This window comes from Talpa europaea (assembly GCF_964194135.1).
Source record: "Talpa europaea genome assembly, chromosome: 4".
NCBI classification, from domain to species: domain Eukaryota; kingdom Metazoa; phylum Chordata; class Mammalia; order Eulipotyphla; family Talpidae; genus Talpa; species Talpa europaea.
The window spans coordinates 19148802-19166143 of NC_140070.1; positions in this window are offsets into that span (position 1 = coordinate 19148802).

Here is a 17342-nt window from a genome sequence, read left to right on the forward strand (position 1 = left end):
AAGGTTTCCAAAAAGGAGTTTCTGGAAACTACTTTCACTTCCTTAGCACTCTGTCTTCACTATTTCCTCTCTTCGCTGCTCTGAGAGACCTCAGATTCACCCTGACAAATAGCCTCTTCGGGTATCACAAGCTAATATCAAATCAACTGACCTTTTCTCAGTCCTCTTCCGTCTTGACTTAATATCACATTTGACACTACTCACTCCCCCTCCTTAATATCCAGTATATTGCCACAGACCACCTAAAACAAAGTGGCAATCCGCAGCATGTTAGAGAATGACCCTAAGTTTTCCCGATTCTCCCCCAAATTACAGTGACTCCTTCCTTTTTTGTCTTCCAACTCATGTTTTAAAATTCACATGTAATTACCCTTAACGATTCCATCCACTATACCTCAAAGGACACATTCTACCTCTAACCTTTCTCAAGTGCCTCAAACATTCCTCCTGAGATATCATCAGACCTGAGTCACAGAGCCCTTTCACCCACTCCCCACTGCACCTCAGCCATGTCTTTTCACGTTGTAGGGAGAAGAATCGCCACTTCCAAGGTCTCCAACCAGGTCTCCAACCTAAGAAATCAAACCAAAAATGGGTCTGGGAGACACAAACCCTGGGATCTAGACCCTGCTGTCACTAATCAACTGTGTGAATTCAAAGTTGTTTCTTAATACTTGGATTCTGCTTCCTTAAGAAACTAGATATTAATCTAAAAACTTCAAAACCTCCTTCCTACCTGCCACAGGTACACGTTCTTTCCCTGCCTGCCTCCTCTCTCAACACACACACAACACTAAAATCAGGATTTCTACCCTCTTTTTTATTCATCACTGTCAAAACTCCCTACCTAGAACATTATCTAGACTTGACATTGCTTTTATTTCTTAATACTTTTTCTTTTCCACTTATGCTGCTGCCACCTAGTTTGTTTTGTGTTTAGGCATAGAGAGCATTGTCAGAGTCTTTCATTAGTCCTACTTTTGGGCCTCATTCTAACTAGTCTATACACTGTCATCAAATTAACCTCATTTGTAATATTAGTCCCCGGTTTGCAAATATTCAGTAAATCCCCTTATTCTTCTTAGTCTTATATTAAAGACTTTTGATAATCTGATCTCTACCTACTTTCCTAATTTACTCTCCCAATATTACTTCTTATTTCAAACCAAAAACGTGTATTTCTCACAGGTGTGAAACAATCAACCTATCCTAAGCTTAAGATACCACCTAGTAATGGGGGCTCTAAAGTTGTAACATCTCTACCCTCTCCCTCCTAAAAGACTGCAAATGTTACTGTGGTTTTTTTCTCTGCCCTTCACTCACATATAGTTTAGACATTTTCATCTTCCTCTTCAACATTTCTTCTCTCCTTAACTTCTACCCGAGAAAAAATATCTTCCCTGTCCTTACTTACGACAAAAGAAGTTATAAATCCAGTGGAAACAGGATGTAAGAAACATGTTAACCCAGCAACCCTTTCCATAGTTAGCAGGGCATGCTTGGGTGTCTGTTCTCTTTCCTCACCATCAATCACAGTACAAATCTAGTCACAACTTGGTTTCACAGGTGTCATTCCCCATCTCCTTGAATCATTCTCTCCTAATTCACTCCCTCCCTCAGAACTTACCCCAAGCACCCCAGCTTACTGACCCTGAGGGATATCTCCTATCACACCAAATAGAACGGACTGTCCCTCTCTCCCTCTGGCCTATCAACTCCTTGAAGACAGGAAAATTATTTGTTCATAACTTATAGTATGTCTGGACCAAAGTTGGGCAAAGAGATCCACAGTTGTTGGATTCAAGGATGGAGAATGAAAGGCAGTACTGAAGGAGGGTAGGGGAGCAGAGGTAGGGAGAGATAAGATGGGAAAACAATACATCCATCACTTCTAAAATTAAGCAAAAATCAGGTGCAACCACCAGGTCAGTAACACTGCAGATGGCTGCCGTGGAGATGGCTCGAATTTCCAGCTCAAAAAGAGGTCACCACCCACCTCCAAATGCTTCCAAATTGGCTATGGGTGATGCCAAATCACTGTCTGTGCTGTGGAGCTTATTATGAAACTCCAGGCTTGAATATTCTATGATAGATAAGGATTAAATAATGAGTGATTTTCCTAAGTGGTTTGTATAAGAGATTTAATTACTTTATAGATTTATCTCTACATATATAATGAGCTCTTGAAATTAAGAATTTAAGCAATATATTTAAATCTGGGCCTAAAAGAAAGGGAAGATGATTTTTCTAAATTAGTGTAAAATGAAAAGTTTCAAGACATTTTAAAAACATGAGTGTTTTTTTCTTTTCCCTGCCCTGCCTAGATTTGTGCTGTGATTAATGGTGAGGAAAGAGAACTGTATGTGAGTGAATCTGATTCCTCATCTGAGTACAAATTTGAAATAAAAAGTTCTCAGACATGAGAAAATGGCAACATTCTGATCTTAGGTTAATGTAAATTACCTGTATCTCACTCACTACAAAAACTCCTTTCCAGTGCCTAAAGATAAACTCACACTTGGAAATTGAACAATGAAGTGACACACATACATTCAGCTTGGCATAATCACCTATATAAACTGGTCAAAAGAAAACGTAACCTACTGCAATTTCCCACTCAGAGATTAAACAGACACCAAGCCTTATGGCTTCCTGCAATTAAATCGGTTTTTTTTAGACCACAAATTAGGCCACTGAGGCAAAACGTAATGCAGCAATAACGCACAAGGTTGCTTCGGCTTACTGCTTCTATATAAAATCAGCCAAACCTGCATGGAAAACAGGTGGTGGTGGATTTGATAAGAGCTAAAACAATACTAAGATTCCTTTCACCTCTAGCATTCAAAGAAATGACTGCTTTAAAGGTGGCTCAAGAGCTAAATCTGAAGACATAAACTAGAAAGGCAAGGGATCAGGAGAATGAAAGCAGTATGAGTTTGCACATCATTTTTAGATTCCTCTTTTGGCACCTGTCCATAACGTGGACTTAAATGATCTATTAACATGCTGAGAACCCACCGGAGTAGTTCTAGTGACTAATTAAAAAATACAAATGAATATACAGGTGGCCTGAATGATTTTATGAAGTCCTCTAAAAATCTCACTTCATTTCAGAATGACAAAGAATTGGCTCATTTGAGATGTCGATTTTCAAAAAATAGGGACACAAATGCACACTTAATCAGCTCATACCTCACACTGAGCTTGTTAAGTGTCATGTTTGGCATTAACTTAAGAGTTAGTGCAATTGTTTTTTAAAGATTATGTAATGTTTTAAGTATTTTTATATCCATCTCAAAGCTTTAAAGTCTAACTACAAAAGAGAGATAATAATTCTAATTGTGGAACCACGACTGCCCTTCTAAAACACAAAGCAAAACCTAAGTATCAGAATGAGCCCATATAACTGGAAAAACAAATTTTCATGAGTATCTGTAATAAGTGGATGTGTTAGATAACAAACAAATCTCTAAGAGCAATATGAAAAAGCATCATCACCTAGTTTTAACATGTAAAGTTATTTTCTTAAACTGTGGAAACCTATGTCTGAACACAGCAACTTTTGTAAATGATAACTGAAAATTATTTGCCTTTTATATCTGTTCCAGTTGTAAGTCATTGTACACGGTTTAAAAAAAAAAAAAAAAAAAAAAAAAAAAACAAAACCTCTTCTCCCAGGCACCCAGGGAGTTGCTTAACAAAAGCCCCTTGATGAAACCATAGTTCAGAATATTTAAAAAAAAAAAAAGCAACTTTAACTGCATAAAAAATATTTATGAGTTTACTTTCCTAATGCATACAATTGCGTCCTTGTTTTCAAAGCCCTGCAATTCACATCAATGCGACCAAAGAATCTCAGAGACAACAAAGTTAGCTTCCCAGAAGAAAGCATTAGAAGAAAAAGCCATCTCGCAAAAAAAGATCTTACAAGTTCTGTTGCAGAGAAGAGAAAAACGAACTGATCCACAGCATATTTTGCAAAGGTTTGCCCCTGCAATGGACCCATCGCAATGTGGTCTCTCCAAACTGTTAGCCCTTCACCCTCAGCGCAGCACTGCTGCGGGGCACAAAACATCCCAGAAAACTCGGCGACGACTCCATTTCAAAGCTCCCACCTCTTCGCTACCGGCCTCTCCTTCCACCCCACCTACCCCGCGAGTGTGTCCTAAGGGCGCAGCACCCAGGCCGGGGCGCGGGCCGCGAGGTCGGGCGCAGGCTCGAGCGCGCGCGGGGAGCAGGGTGGACAGCAGCGCCGGGGAGGTGTCCGCGCTCGGGGGCGCAGCGGGAGCCCCCCCGCGGCCGCCGGGTGGCCGGCGCCCAACTCCCAGCAATGGCTCCAGGTCCAGACCCCGCGCGCGGCCGAGCCGGCACCGTGCTCGCCGCTGCGCCCAGCTCGGTCATTACCATTCCACGCACACCGCGAGGCGAGCGCTCCCCACCCTTGCTCCCCACCCCCCCTCTTGCGCCCCCGCACCCTCCCGAGCCGCCGGAAAGCAGCGCCAGCCCCGAACTTTCCAAGGGGGCAGGCGCAGCGGCAGCGCCACCTTCCAGCGTGCGCTCTCCTCCTCCTCGTCCTCCCGGGGTCCCAGCGCACCCGCAGGCGCACGGCCGCGGCCGGCCGGCCGGCGGGGAGCCCCTCTGGAGCCGCGAGCGAGCCCCCCCGACCCGGCAAGGAGCGGCCCCCGCGCGCAGCCGGCCCCGCCGCGCCGCCCCAACTTCGCTCCCATCCAACTTACAGCGAAGTTGGCCCGAAGTGGCGACGGCGGCGCTCTCGAGCGCGCGCACCTCGGCCCTCAGCGCGCCCCCGGGCGGGAGCCGGGTCTGCCGGGGGCCTCCCTGGGCGCGCAGGTCCACATAGCTCCGCGCCGGACCCCGCCGTCCACGCGCCCGGCTCCGCGCGCCCCGCGCGCCCCGCGCCAGCAGCCGCGCTCGGCCCCGGCGCCTCACCGGCCGGATCCCTCCGCCGGGCCACGCCCACGCCCGCCGGCGCCGGCCTCGTTTCTCCCCCGCGGAAACCCGAGCCGGCTTCCCCGGCGGCGGGCGCTGCGCCTGCGGGTCGGGATGGGCCGCCCCGCCGCGCCAGGGGGGATCCCCGGCTCCCGCGGCCAACTCCGCGCGAGGAGCACGCGCGTGCCCAGAGCGCTCTTGCGACGCTCCAGGAGCCGTTTCGGGGCTGGCTTTCGTGCGGACGTCGGTTCTGGCCGGCACCCCCGCGTCTGCGCAGGGAACAGGGAAAGTTCCCCATTGGGGGTGCGCGGGGAGTGGGGGGCTGGGGGGGAAGGGGGCATTTGCTTAGCTCTAAAAAATAAATAAAGTCGGCGGAAGCTAAAGATAAAGCGCCCCACGCGTCCCTTTAGATTGGCTAGAACCTCCAGGAATTCCTAAATCTGCATTTGAATTTCTGGCTCTGCAATCGCTGGGTGCCATAAAATCGTTCAAAGGGCTTCAAAAGGAATGCAGTCGGGTCGGGAGCCACTTCCTTCTCCAATCCACACCGAGATCTGGGGGAAAATGAAAGCGCTGCGACCTCTTTGTGCAGAGCGCTTTAGGCCACGCAACGTCTCCAAGCCAGGTTAGGAGCGCAACGCCGGCCTCCCCCGGGGCAGCCCCCGGACCCCCCTCCCGGCCCTGTCGCCCCGGTTTGCGGGACAAAAGGCAGCCGTGCCGCCTCGTGGCTTCTCCCGGCCACTCCAGACAAACTGAATCGAGTCCACGCGGAACTCCAAGGTCCCCTGGGGGACGGGGGAGCCCCACTGCTGGAACTCGCACCCCTTCCCCGGGCCGCCCGAGCGCGCAATCCCGGCTCCCGGGCTGTGCGCCCATCCTCGGCGCGGGCAGCGCTCCAGGCGCGGCTCATCGCGGCCGAGACGCAGCCGAAGCCCGGAATGTTCCCAGCGTTGGGGAACAGCCCGCAGCAGAGAGCGGATACGACCTCGGAAAGTTTGTGGGGCGCGAATATTTTAACGCTGTGAGGACAAAGAGGTCTGGTTTCCCTGGAGCTGGTCGAGGGGGCTGTAAGGGGAACTGCACAATACATGAGGACGAGGGAGTTTGGGGTTGAAGAGAGGATTTCCTGGGTGCAGTTAATGCAGTGATCCTCCTAAAACCATCTCCAAGAAGGCGAGTGGAGAAAATGAAGGTGTCCAGCAGGTTATGGCTGGCAAGGTTCAGTCATGCCTCCTGCAGGGTGAGTGTGCGGATGTGGAGCATGAAGTCTCTGTGTATATGGTGTCTTTGCACTATTTAGAACACACACGAATTCACACACCCAGCAAGCACAAGCACCATCATTCAAATACTTGGCCACGACCATTACTGTGCAAAATGCTCCTGGAGTTACAGGTCAATTTCATGCATGGAGCACCTCTCCAAAGGGGATCTCCAAGCTCGAGCAGTTTGCGCCTCTGGTCGAATTTTAACTCCCAACAAAACAGAACCACACAAGAAATCCCAGCAGTTTGTTGGGGGAGTTGGAGCTGGTGTGTGTGTGTGGGGGGGGGGTGTCGATGGGGCCAACGAGGGGAAGAGGTGGAGGGGTTAGAGCTGTAAAAAGTAAAGATACACCAGCCGGTGACATAAATACCACGGATTTTCTTAAACAGTACAAAAGCATTCCCGAATGAAATTATGATTCGTTAATAAATAAGGCTTAGTCAGGCTGAAACATCTGTTTGGGAATCCCGGTATTCCGGGCTCCAAGAGAAGCCTAACTGCCAAGAAGAAGTTGCACTTTTTCGCCACAGGAACAGTCGAGAGCCAGAGATGGAGATTTCAGACTCCAGCTCCGCCACGTTTTCACCGATGCCTCAATCCCAGGAGGACGAAACAGGGGTGCTTTTTTGCTACCATCGAAGGACCTTCACAAGCGAAAACTGTAGCTCAGGCTCCACAGCTAGACTAGCCTTCCAGTACCCTCCCCTCCCCAGCCCTGTCCCAATCGCTCGTGGAAACCGGGGCATGGGAAGGGTTCCCGAAAGCAAAATCGCCTTCCTCCCGCTCCCCTTCTGCATCCAACCCATTCCAGCTGGTATTTGGAAAATAGGCAAAGAATGGACCGACGTGAGCGTCCAGTTCAGGCTGGGGGGCAGCGCCGGAGCTCACACCAGGTCCCAGGAGCACAGGGCAGGTCCAAGTTCGCCGCGCGCGCGGCAGCAGGCGGGGAGCGCGCCTCGCCGGGCGCCCGGACTAGAGGGCGCTGCGCCCCTGCAGATCACGCGGCCCGCGCTGCGCCCTCCCTGGGCTCCATTTCTATAATAAGTTACATTCAAAACGTACAACCAGCACAGCTTCTCAAGTTCTTTTGAGCCGCGCTCCATACACCTTTGGTGAATCCCCAAACCTAGGTACCCGGGCATTCCATTCCCGAGTAGTGCACGTCCCGGTGGGGTGTGCAGCTCGCCGAGCCGCGCGCCTGTAGGATGCTCGCGCTCCCTGCACTAGCTCGGAGCCAAAGACCCCCAGGACATTTCATTTACGTCTTAAACTTACAAGCGAACCGCCCGCACGCAACAACGAACTCACCGGTCCAGCCGACACGTCGGTGCTTCGCTCTCAAGTCCTGGGCAGCTGCGTAATCCCCAAGTGGCTTGGCTATTTATTCAAAACCGCGTCTGAAGTACCAACTTTGCCTCCCTGCGGTCTTCAGCATGTCCCCAGCCGGAGTGGGGTGCGTCCGTGCAGCCCGGACCCAGGGGGTGGCATCCCGGGGAGCTCCCGTCCTGGGTGCAACTTGAGCTCCGAAAGGAGGCGAGATGGAGCGCGCGAGGGCTGGGTGGAGAGGGCCGACGAGGAGCCAAGTTTGTCAGGACATGTCCGGGCAGCCAGCAGCCGACTTTGGGAGTAGCGGCGGGGAGCTGCGGCGGATCGCTGCCTCTTTCCCCTACTCCCTCCCTCGCGGTGGCGGGGGGAAGGGAGTGACGTCAGGGCCCCGCCTCGCCCCCAGCCCCGCCCGGCCGCCCCGGCGCGGGGTGGGTCCGCTTTCCGGACAGTAGCAGCCGCGAGCTGCGGGGCTGTGGCCGCCTCCCGGGTCCCTACCCTGAAGCGTCTGCCCCTCTCTGCCCCGCTGCTGTCCCTGCACCCCAACCCCGGCTCCACCGAGCGCTCTGCACCTGGGCGGCCCCGGCGCCCCAATGCGCGCACCTTTCTCTCTCTCTGGAGCCCCCCTCCAGCAGCTTTTCCCACGCCCCGAACTGCAGGTGATGCTCGGCCTCTGCTGCAGCTGACACTCGTCGCGACGTGCCACCCGCAAGGTGTTTGCAGGGCGGAGGCATGAACTGGGTCCGCAGACTGGCCTGGACGACTTGGACTTTGTGGCCCTCCAACTTCTGTGTGTGGGATCTGTTTTAAATAGTTCCTGTGCTCCAGCGCTGTTTTGTGGTCTTTGTGTTGAAAATCACGGAGCCATATTTTAATTTTCAAATCCTGCCAAAGCACCTACGTTTTTAGACTGCACTCTGAAGCTTGTACGGTTCCGAGGGGGCGGGGAGAAATGGAGGAGGAGCGAATTTCTGTTTCCTACAAGGCAGTCGTAGTAATAGGGGCCAATACACAGATCGATCGCTTGCCCCTCCTGGTAAGAGACACTGAAAAAAAAAGAAAGAAAGAAAGGAAAGGGAAAAAAAGAAACGCGAGCACTGGTGAATTTAATTTATAAATGAATGTGTTGCTTTTATGTAAGCGTCCAGACTCCAGGGAAATGTCTGCTTGGGGATATTTTTTTTTAAATGCTTGTCCCTAGATAACATCTCTCCTGAACAGCGTGAAATTTCCAGAGAGCCATTTCTGTGAGTTGACAATGTCTACAGGTTGACATTAAAATTAGAAAATTTCTGGAAGGGGGGCGCTGAGATTTGTTTTTACCAATACATTTGCAGCCATTGGTGTAAGTTAGTCTGATCCGTTTAACTCGTCGTTTTCTTTGAAAGGTAAAGAGCAAAACCCCGAGGACAGGAAACAAGACTAGGGATTAAAGTTGAGAGAGAGAGAGAGAGAGAGAGAGAGAGAGAGAGAGAGAGAGAGAGAGAGAGAGAGAGAGATTAGGTATTGGAGTTTTCGGTGTGTTTAGCCTTGAGGAAGTCATATAACTTGTCTAAATTTCGGTTTGCTCATGTGTGATAAAGAAATAAAATCTGTTTCAGTAAGAAATGTATTCTAGTAGTTATGCATTCAAAAACATTTACTGAAATGCCATGTACTTGCCAGTGTGATTACCTTCATTCATGCAGCCAATAGATTTATTTCTGATTATAGCTGCAAAGAGTCTACCTATCACAGGGTTTTTGCCCTTCCTCTTTGCAGTGTCTCGGTTTTCTCATCTATAAAGTTACAAGGAGTTAAAAGTGTTGCTATCACAAATAATTCAAGGTATATTTTGATTTGGGTGGAGAGGGTATTGGAAGGTGCCAGAGTCCTGAGAAAGGAGGCAATCAAAAGAAAGACTGGCTTGACAGACCAGCCTGCCAGTGCAGAGGTAAGACTTTCGCACTTTGTTCTTTCAGCTACACTGGCTCAGTTCTTTTAAGTCAATGGTTGAAATTAGAAATTGACCACATATTACAAGTTCCTGTAACTGAGACACATAATCCCTCTTCCCCCACATGCTGCTCTGCAAGTCAACTTGGTTTGCTATGCTAGTCTTTACAATCACAATAGGTAACTCTAATTAATTCCACTAAAAATAAAAATGAGAGAAATTTATATAAATTAATCGATATGAATTGAAATACTTGCTTTTAAAAAACAAAGTGAGAAGGGGTAGAAAACTTTTAACAAGTGGACTGAACATACATAGTCTAATAAAATAGGTAACCACTGCCCAAAATTGGCTGTTTAAATTAAAACTCAATTCCTTAGTCTCACTAGCTGCATTTCAAGTATTCAATAGCCACATGTAGCTAGTAGCTACCTTATTGTTCAGAGCAGATTAAAGGGTGGTTTTCATCAAGGCAGGAGTTCTATTGGACAAATTGTTACAAATTTTGCTGTTGTTTTTGTAAGGCTACATCCACTACCCAGTGGCTGGGTCTACCATTCATTATTGAGTCACTTCCAAAGTAAAACAAACAAACAAACAAACAAACAAAAAGGGAATCACAGAAGAATTTACTCATTCAACACATATTCATCCAGTACCAACAATAAGCTAGGTGAAATTACAAAAGACTCAAATGTTAATGTTAAGTGTGTTTGGTGATTGAAATAACAAGGCCTTTTAGTTGTTTTCAGTCATTGCTGACTACTAAAACCAGGGGAAATCACAGAAATCTTAAGTCATTTGGGGGAACTTTTTACTCATAAGTAAATATGAGTAAGTTCACTGACCTCTGTTCCTTTTCACTGTTCCTTGTCTGTTGGCACCCCATTTCTGTCTACATGTCCTAGAAGTGACACACTATTCAGCCCTCTCCTCCTCCCCAGGCTTAGAAATTATTTCATCCTTTGCATTCAAATACAGCTCTCCTCCAGGATCTGTTTGTACTCTCCAAAGGGACCCTTAGAACAGACAACTAGTCAATCTGGTAAAAATCAGCAGTGGTTAATTCTCCATATGAATATATGAATATCCTTGTTCCCTTCCAAGTGCATTCATTGTGCCAAGGGCTTTCTTAAAGTTATACCTTAGTGACAAAAAAAAAAAAAAAATGCTAATGGTGAAATTCCAGATACCTCTGCCAGTTGGGACTATATTTGGAAGCATTACAAATCCCCTACTGGATGGCTAAGGAAAAAAAAAAAAAAAAAAAAAAAAGCAAAGTATGCCTTCATTTGATGGATAAATACAAAATGGAATAGGTTGGTTGTGGACTTTCTGTTACTACAAATATAAGCTCAACTTCTCCAAGTAGTTTGGGCACAGGTCTTGCTGGATAATAACATGATACATAACATATTATGTATTATATGTTTCCCAGCTAGTGAAGAATTCCAAGTCTACTTTTTTGAATAGAGAGCAATGAATCATGCAGAAACTGTTAAAAATACTTTGTCAGTAAAGGTAGTAGAAAGAACATTAGCCTCAAGGTCAGTAGATCTGGGTTTTGCCACATAAAATCTAATACATTTGGTTAGTACTGAAATTTGGAAGTATCGCTTTCCTCTATAGAGGTGGATTGCTAAAATGATCTAAAAAGAATTTGTCCCAGTACTTGAAAGATACCAATAAAGACTGCCACTACAATGTCATTATTCTCAAATTTATCCACCACGTCTCACCCTTCCTTTCACTCCCATCTCACCTATGAGACTTTGTAGAATGATAATAATAAATGACATTTGATGCCAGTTATCCAAAAGACTCTGTTCCACCTTCTTTATATGTAATGTCCTATATTAGCAATTAATACCCGAGGGCCATGTTAATAGGTGAGAAAATGGGGTTTAGGTAGATTAGATAACTCACACTAAGTTACCTTTTTGACTGAAACACAAGGCTGTTTCCAAAACCAATACTTCCGTGGGTGGACACTAGCTTCTTACATCCTACGCCTCATTTGCACTTTTTATGAACCAAGGTCATTGTTACCAGTAAAGTTGTAATTTAAGAAGCAGGAGGAGGAGAACAAAAATTACCCAGTGGTGGCTGGTAGAAGATGTTCCTTTTAGCAGCTACACTGAGTATAGATTTAAAAAAAAAAAAAGTGTTTATAGGTAGGTCCTCTAATTGCAGAGTTAGGGCACCACACACACACAAATGCATATGTAGATATACATACTCTGAAACAAATTTCTTTTTCTTTTTTTTCAAAACTGTTGTCTGGCTTTTAACTTGTATAGTCTGAACAGCAGCAAAATACACACCCATGATTCTCAATGAATTCTGACAAGGACTATCTCACAGGATTTCATGATCAGCATTTCAATTTGTACTTCACTTTTCCCTTTCCTGGTTTGAACTGTTTATCTCCAGTGCTCCTTTCTCCCTTCCATTTATGCCCCCATTTAATAATGTAGGTAATTCCCTGTCTCTATCATTTTTTCCCTATTACAATCCTATTCATTTCCCTGGCTGAATTTCTTGATTATTAAAGCTAACCTGATATAGAGACTAAGAGGATACCATTTGGGAAATGAGAATTGATGCCCCCCCACCCCCACCATCATCCTTTCTCTAACAGGTGATCTGTAAGTCTATCATGGTAGTTCTGCATCCCTTGTCATAGGCAGATGGACCAATTGTAGGCCATGAGATATGAGAGGAAGTTTGCTAGAGATTTCTGGAAAAGAATTTCCTTCCTCCTAAGAGAAACCCACAAGAGGCATTCTGACTCACTGTGGACATAGTCAAGTTAGGATGTCATACCTAGGACTGCTAGAGCCATCTGAGGCCTAAGCCAGGATAGGCAGGTGAGGGTTCTTGATGACACCGAATCAATTATTCCAGAAGATTATTCTAACTCAAGACTTCTTTTATGGGAGGGCGTAAGTTAGCATCTTATTTAATCTGGATTGTGTTGGGTTTTGGGGTACTTATACCTGACATCATCTGCTATGGCTAGACAATCCTGCTTTGAATATATTACTAATAAGTAGTTGGAAGAAAAAGTAAGTGAGGGCCTCCTTGGTGGTGCAAGGTGTTAAGTCTGAGCACTCTGAAGCTATTAGCAGCCACCACAGCATGAGTTAGATCTCAAGCCAGGGAGCTGACCCATATGGCGCAGCAGACCTCTCCTGTTTAGCGGGCTGCTCTCCTCAGCATTGTATTTCAGTAGATCTACTTGTTCTGCTGCCCACTCTGTCTGTGGTGAATCATCTCACTCCCCCACACCTCTGTCCTATACCCCAAATCTTGCATGCATAAATAAATAAAATAAATCTTTGAAAAAAAAGAAAAAGTAAGTGAATGTACCTCCTTAACGGAATGGTCAGTAGGAATCAAGATGGACTCTAATGATAGGATGGACGGATTCTTGAAACTTTCCCTTAATGTTCCAAATTGAGAAAAAAAGTTTTCCAGAAATAAAATTACTCAGTCTTGCAAACTGCTATTCTTCTACCACAATGTAGATGAAAATAGAGCATGCAATTTTATTTGTTCAATCAAAAGAGGTTTCTCCATTCCTGCTGTTCTTTCCTCTCAAATGTCCAAAACCTTTTCCAATATCTATGTAAAGAATTCCCAGTAGTAATTTCTTAGAAGCTATAGTGAATGTTAACCAAACCCCGAATTCAAATAATTACCAGAGAATAAAGCAGTCAGCTGGAATGCCCACTGTCAGTAAATCCATGACATTTGGATTTTGAATGTCTTTGTATCTCGAATTGCCAATATCTAATGCCAACCCAAAAAGACAAATCAGCTTATATTCACCATATCCCACTTTGTCTACATTTTTGCCTTTCATTTGAAGTGCAATCATTAATTTGAAAAAAAAAAAAAAAGACTTGTGTTATGGCTAAAGATAAGGCACTCTGTGTAAGCCTTGATTTGAATGTCTGTGTGTGTGTGGGGGGGGAAATGTTTGAACGTTAGCCTCTGCTTTTTCCTCCCTTCTGTTCTAAGTAACAATTTGTAAAAAGTTTCTTCTCCTGTTTGGGTAGGTATAACAGAACACAAAGAAAAAAGTAATCATTCTGGTATTTCTTTTCTTCCACTTGATTTTTGTTCTGGAGTACTGTTGAGAAAAATTATTCATGATACCTGTTAAAACAATAAGGCAAACTTTATTCAGAACTATCATGATAGGTACATGGGCTACTGCAGTGGCATTTTGCAGCAGGAAAAAAAGATTGTTCTCAACTCTGAATCCAGGTAGAAAAGTGGACTGATAGTCTTGATAATCAATGAGCAAAGCAGGGAGACTTCTGTAGAGTACAGTCAAGGAAAGAACATTTGTCAGTAGCAAGGTCCTACTTCTGTTCTTTCTATTGTCTTCTAATTGTTTGTTTCTTTTTTTTTTTTTAATTTTCCCTGAAAAGCAAAGAAAAGGAAAGTCTCAGTCCTCTGAGACTTTGGAATCTCAGCTGTAGTAATTTTAGGTTAACATTATTAATCTGTGTCATTTAGGGAAAAAGCCAAATTGCTTAAGGAGGTTGAGGTACCAAATGGGTGAAGGCAGAGTGCTGTAAAAAAGAAGTTAAAAGTCAGAAGATATAATGAGAGTTTACTGTCTGAGTTTGTCAAATTTCTGAGCTTCTTAAATAACAATATAATTAACTAGACTCTAAGTTGGGCCTCAAAGATTCCCAACTTCTTACATTCAGTTTTCAGGATCTGATTGCAATGAACTAAGTATGCCTACATTTACCTTGATGACACAGGGCATTGATGACTCATTTCCACATAGTGGGTGAGGGGAGTTAGTAACCTGTTTCCTGGCAACACTTTACTCTGTGATATCATTTGGTAAATATGCAACTCAAAGTGCAAAAAAGAAATTTTCGAGTACACCTAAGCATGTTGCATGGTCATTAAACCTGAGTGGACATATAGTGCACATACAACAGTATGAGCTAAAGCTAGTGGGATATCATGTCATGTTGTTAGTAAAAAATGTTGTTCTGGATTTTCTTATTCTTTCTAAATGGTATGTGTTCAGGCGTGTCTTATAATAAAGCTGATTGTCCTGTAATAAAGCTGACTGTATCCCCAAGTTAGTCAGGTCATGCTATTTATCCTCAAGGTTGCAATTTCATTATTGTCAGATAACTATCACCACTACTGACAGAAAGAAGGGAAAATTGGTTAACAGTTAACGTAGATAAAGGGAACATTGGATCCTTATCCCATATCCTACCAAAAAAAAGTTCTCTTTGTGAATTAAAAATATAAGTCTATAAGGCTCTCAGGCTAATTCAAATATCTAGAAGAAAATAACTTATTTGGGGCTAGGGGTAGATTTACTGTATAATACAGAAAATCTTCTAACCATGATAGAAAAGATTGACAAGTTCAATTACATAAAAAGCTAAAAACTTCTGTTTATCAAGACATCATTTTAAAAAATAGGAATGGTACAATACTTAACAGATATAAATGACAAAAATATTTTAATATAAAAATTCCTACAAATTAATAGTAAAATACGGACGATTCAGTAGGAAAAAAATGAGGAAAATCCTGACCCTGTATTTCAGAAAGAGGAAATATGAATTGTAATTACACACATTGTAGGTCAATTGTGCCCCCTACCCCATGCATGCCCATGTCTTAATCCCTAAAAACCATAAATGAAAACTTTTTTGGAAAAGGGTCTTTATAGATACAGTTAAATTAATAATCTCAAAATGAGATCATTATTTGAACAGGCCTAGAACTAATGACAAGTATCCTTATAAGGGACATTGAAGTGAGAAATGTACAGAACTAAAATGCATATGGAAGCAAAAGCAGAGATTGGAGTTAGACAGCTATAGACAAGAAACTGGAGCCACCAGAAACTGGAAGTGGCAAGAAAGGGTTTCTCCTGAGAGCACTGTGCAGCAGTACAGCTAGACTTCTGGCTTCCAGAACTGCCAGCAAATACATTTTTGTTTTTTTGTTGTTTCAAGTCACCCAGTTTGTGATAATTTGTTACAGAAGCGCTCAAAAAGTAATATATACAAAATACTTTCATTCTAATTCAGAAACCCAAAGTTATACCTCAATGAAATGCGCTATATGTAATCCATATTGACAACAATTAGGACATCTGATGGAATGAATGGTGAAGCTATGACTCAATAAGAACTCGTGCAATACTGGTTGGATAGGAGATTGGCATTGCTTTGGAAAACAATTGAGTATTACCCTGTGAAAATGAATCAGTATTTATCCTGTAAGCCAGCAGTTCTAGTACTAGGTTTAATATACCCTAAAGGGACTCTAAAACACGTACACAGAAGATATCTAAAAGAAAACTCTTAACACCTTTGTTCATAACAAAAAAAGGGAAATCACACAAATGTCCAATAACCAGAAATGAATAAATAAATCACAGCATCTTCACACTATAAAATTTACACATTGAAAATGAAAGTAAAATAGGAATGATATTTACAAATATAATACAAAGTGAGAAATAGAAATTGCAGAAAATTTGCGGAATCACCCAGAAAAAGTTCATAATATATTGCAGGGAGATATACATAAGATAGGATATATTCCAAGTGATTACTTAAAAAGGAAAATGGCTGGGTTAGAAAGGTACATTCTTTCAGGAACAGGAATATCCAGTCTGAGATGGCAAATGAGTTCCTAGGTGATACTATTCATGTCCTTCTTTTTAACATAAGAAATTTTTACTTAAGTTCTTTTTAAATATATTTCTATTAAAATATTTAATGCCAAAATTACAGAATAAAAGATCGCTGTGAAAATCACGGCCACATAGAGATGATCTGTAGCCTGAAGCTGTCAATGTGTCGATGTGTCACTGTGTCCAGTATTTGAAGAAATTGAAAGGAGCAAGAATGAATATAGCCTCAAATATAGAAATGGGAAGAAATAAAATAACCCTCTACCTGTGTGTCAAAGTGAGAATAGCCGTTATAATGGGTAGTAGAGAAATGGGCTATAGATCAGAAGACGGCAGATAGGACTGCTTAGATAAAAGTCTGATCCATCACAAAAAGCTTTCTAGATACTTAAAATCACGAGTCATGCTTTGAGTAAAGATGAATTAGTGAGAGGAAGAAAGCAAAGTGGCCAGTTGCTCTTAGAGAACACACACAGTAGTTTCAAGCAACTAGCTGGGATACCTACCTGGGTGTCCAGATGGCCATCACCTTGTCACCTGAACTTGCATCAGCTGTTTAAATGGGATGGCCAGAGTTCATTTTTTCACCTGTGTCCTTACGTCTTCAGTACAAAACCCCGGGGCCTAACAAGGTTTGCACATTCACTTACTGGCTATCGGGAATATCCTATTTGAAGCCTGCCATCTGTTTCCAGTTGGGACCCTAACTGATACAAGCAGGCCTATTAATTATTTTTCTCAAACCAGCTGTTAGCAATTCTGGGAGTGGTTTCTTGGCGGCGATCACCATGTACTATTTGCCCATATTCCTTATAAACAAAGGTGTCAGTAGAGAGAAACGATTCTCAAAGTGTGGTCTTGGCCAGCAGCAACATTACCTGGAAGATTGTTAGAAATAGTAAGTTCTGACTCCTTCCAACACCTGCTGAATCTGAAACTGAGGGTGGGGCAGAACAGGATGCTTTAATAAGCCCTCAAGTGAATTTGATACATATTTAAATGAGAACCATTAGCGTAGGGGAATCACAATGGATGGTATAGCATCCTGAAGCTAATAGTCCTTGAACTTTTATTTTATTTTTTAATAATTTTTTTAATTTTTTACATCTTTGTTCATTTTTAAACAATACTTGCTTCCCCTCACCCCCTCACATATAGTCCCCATAGAAT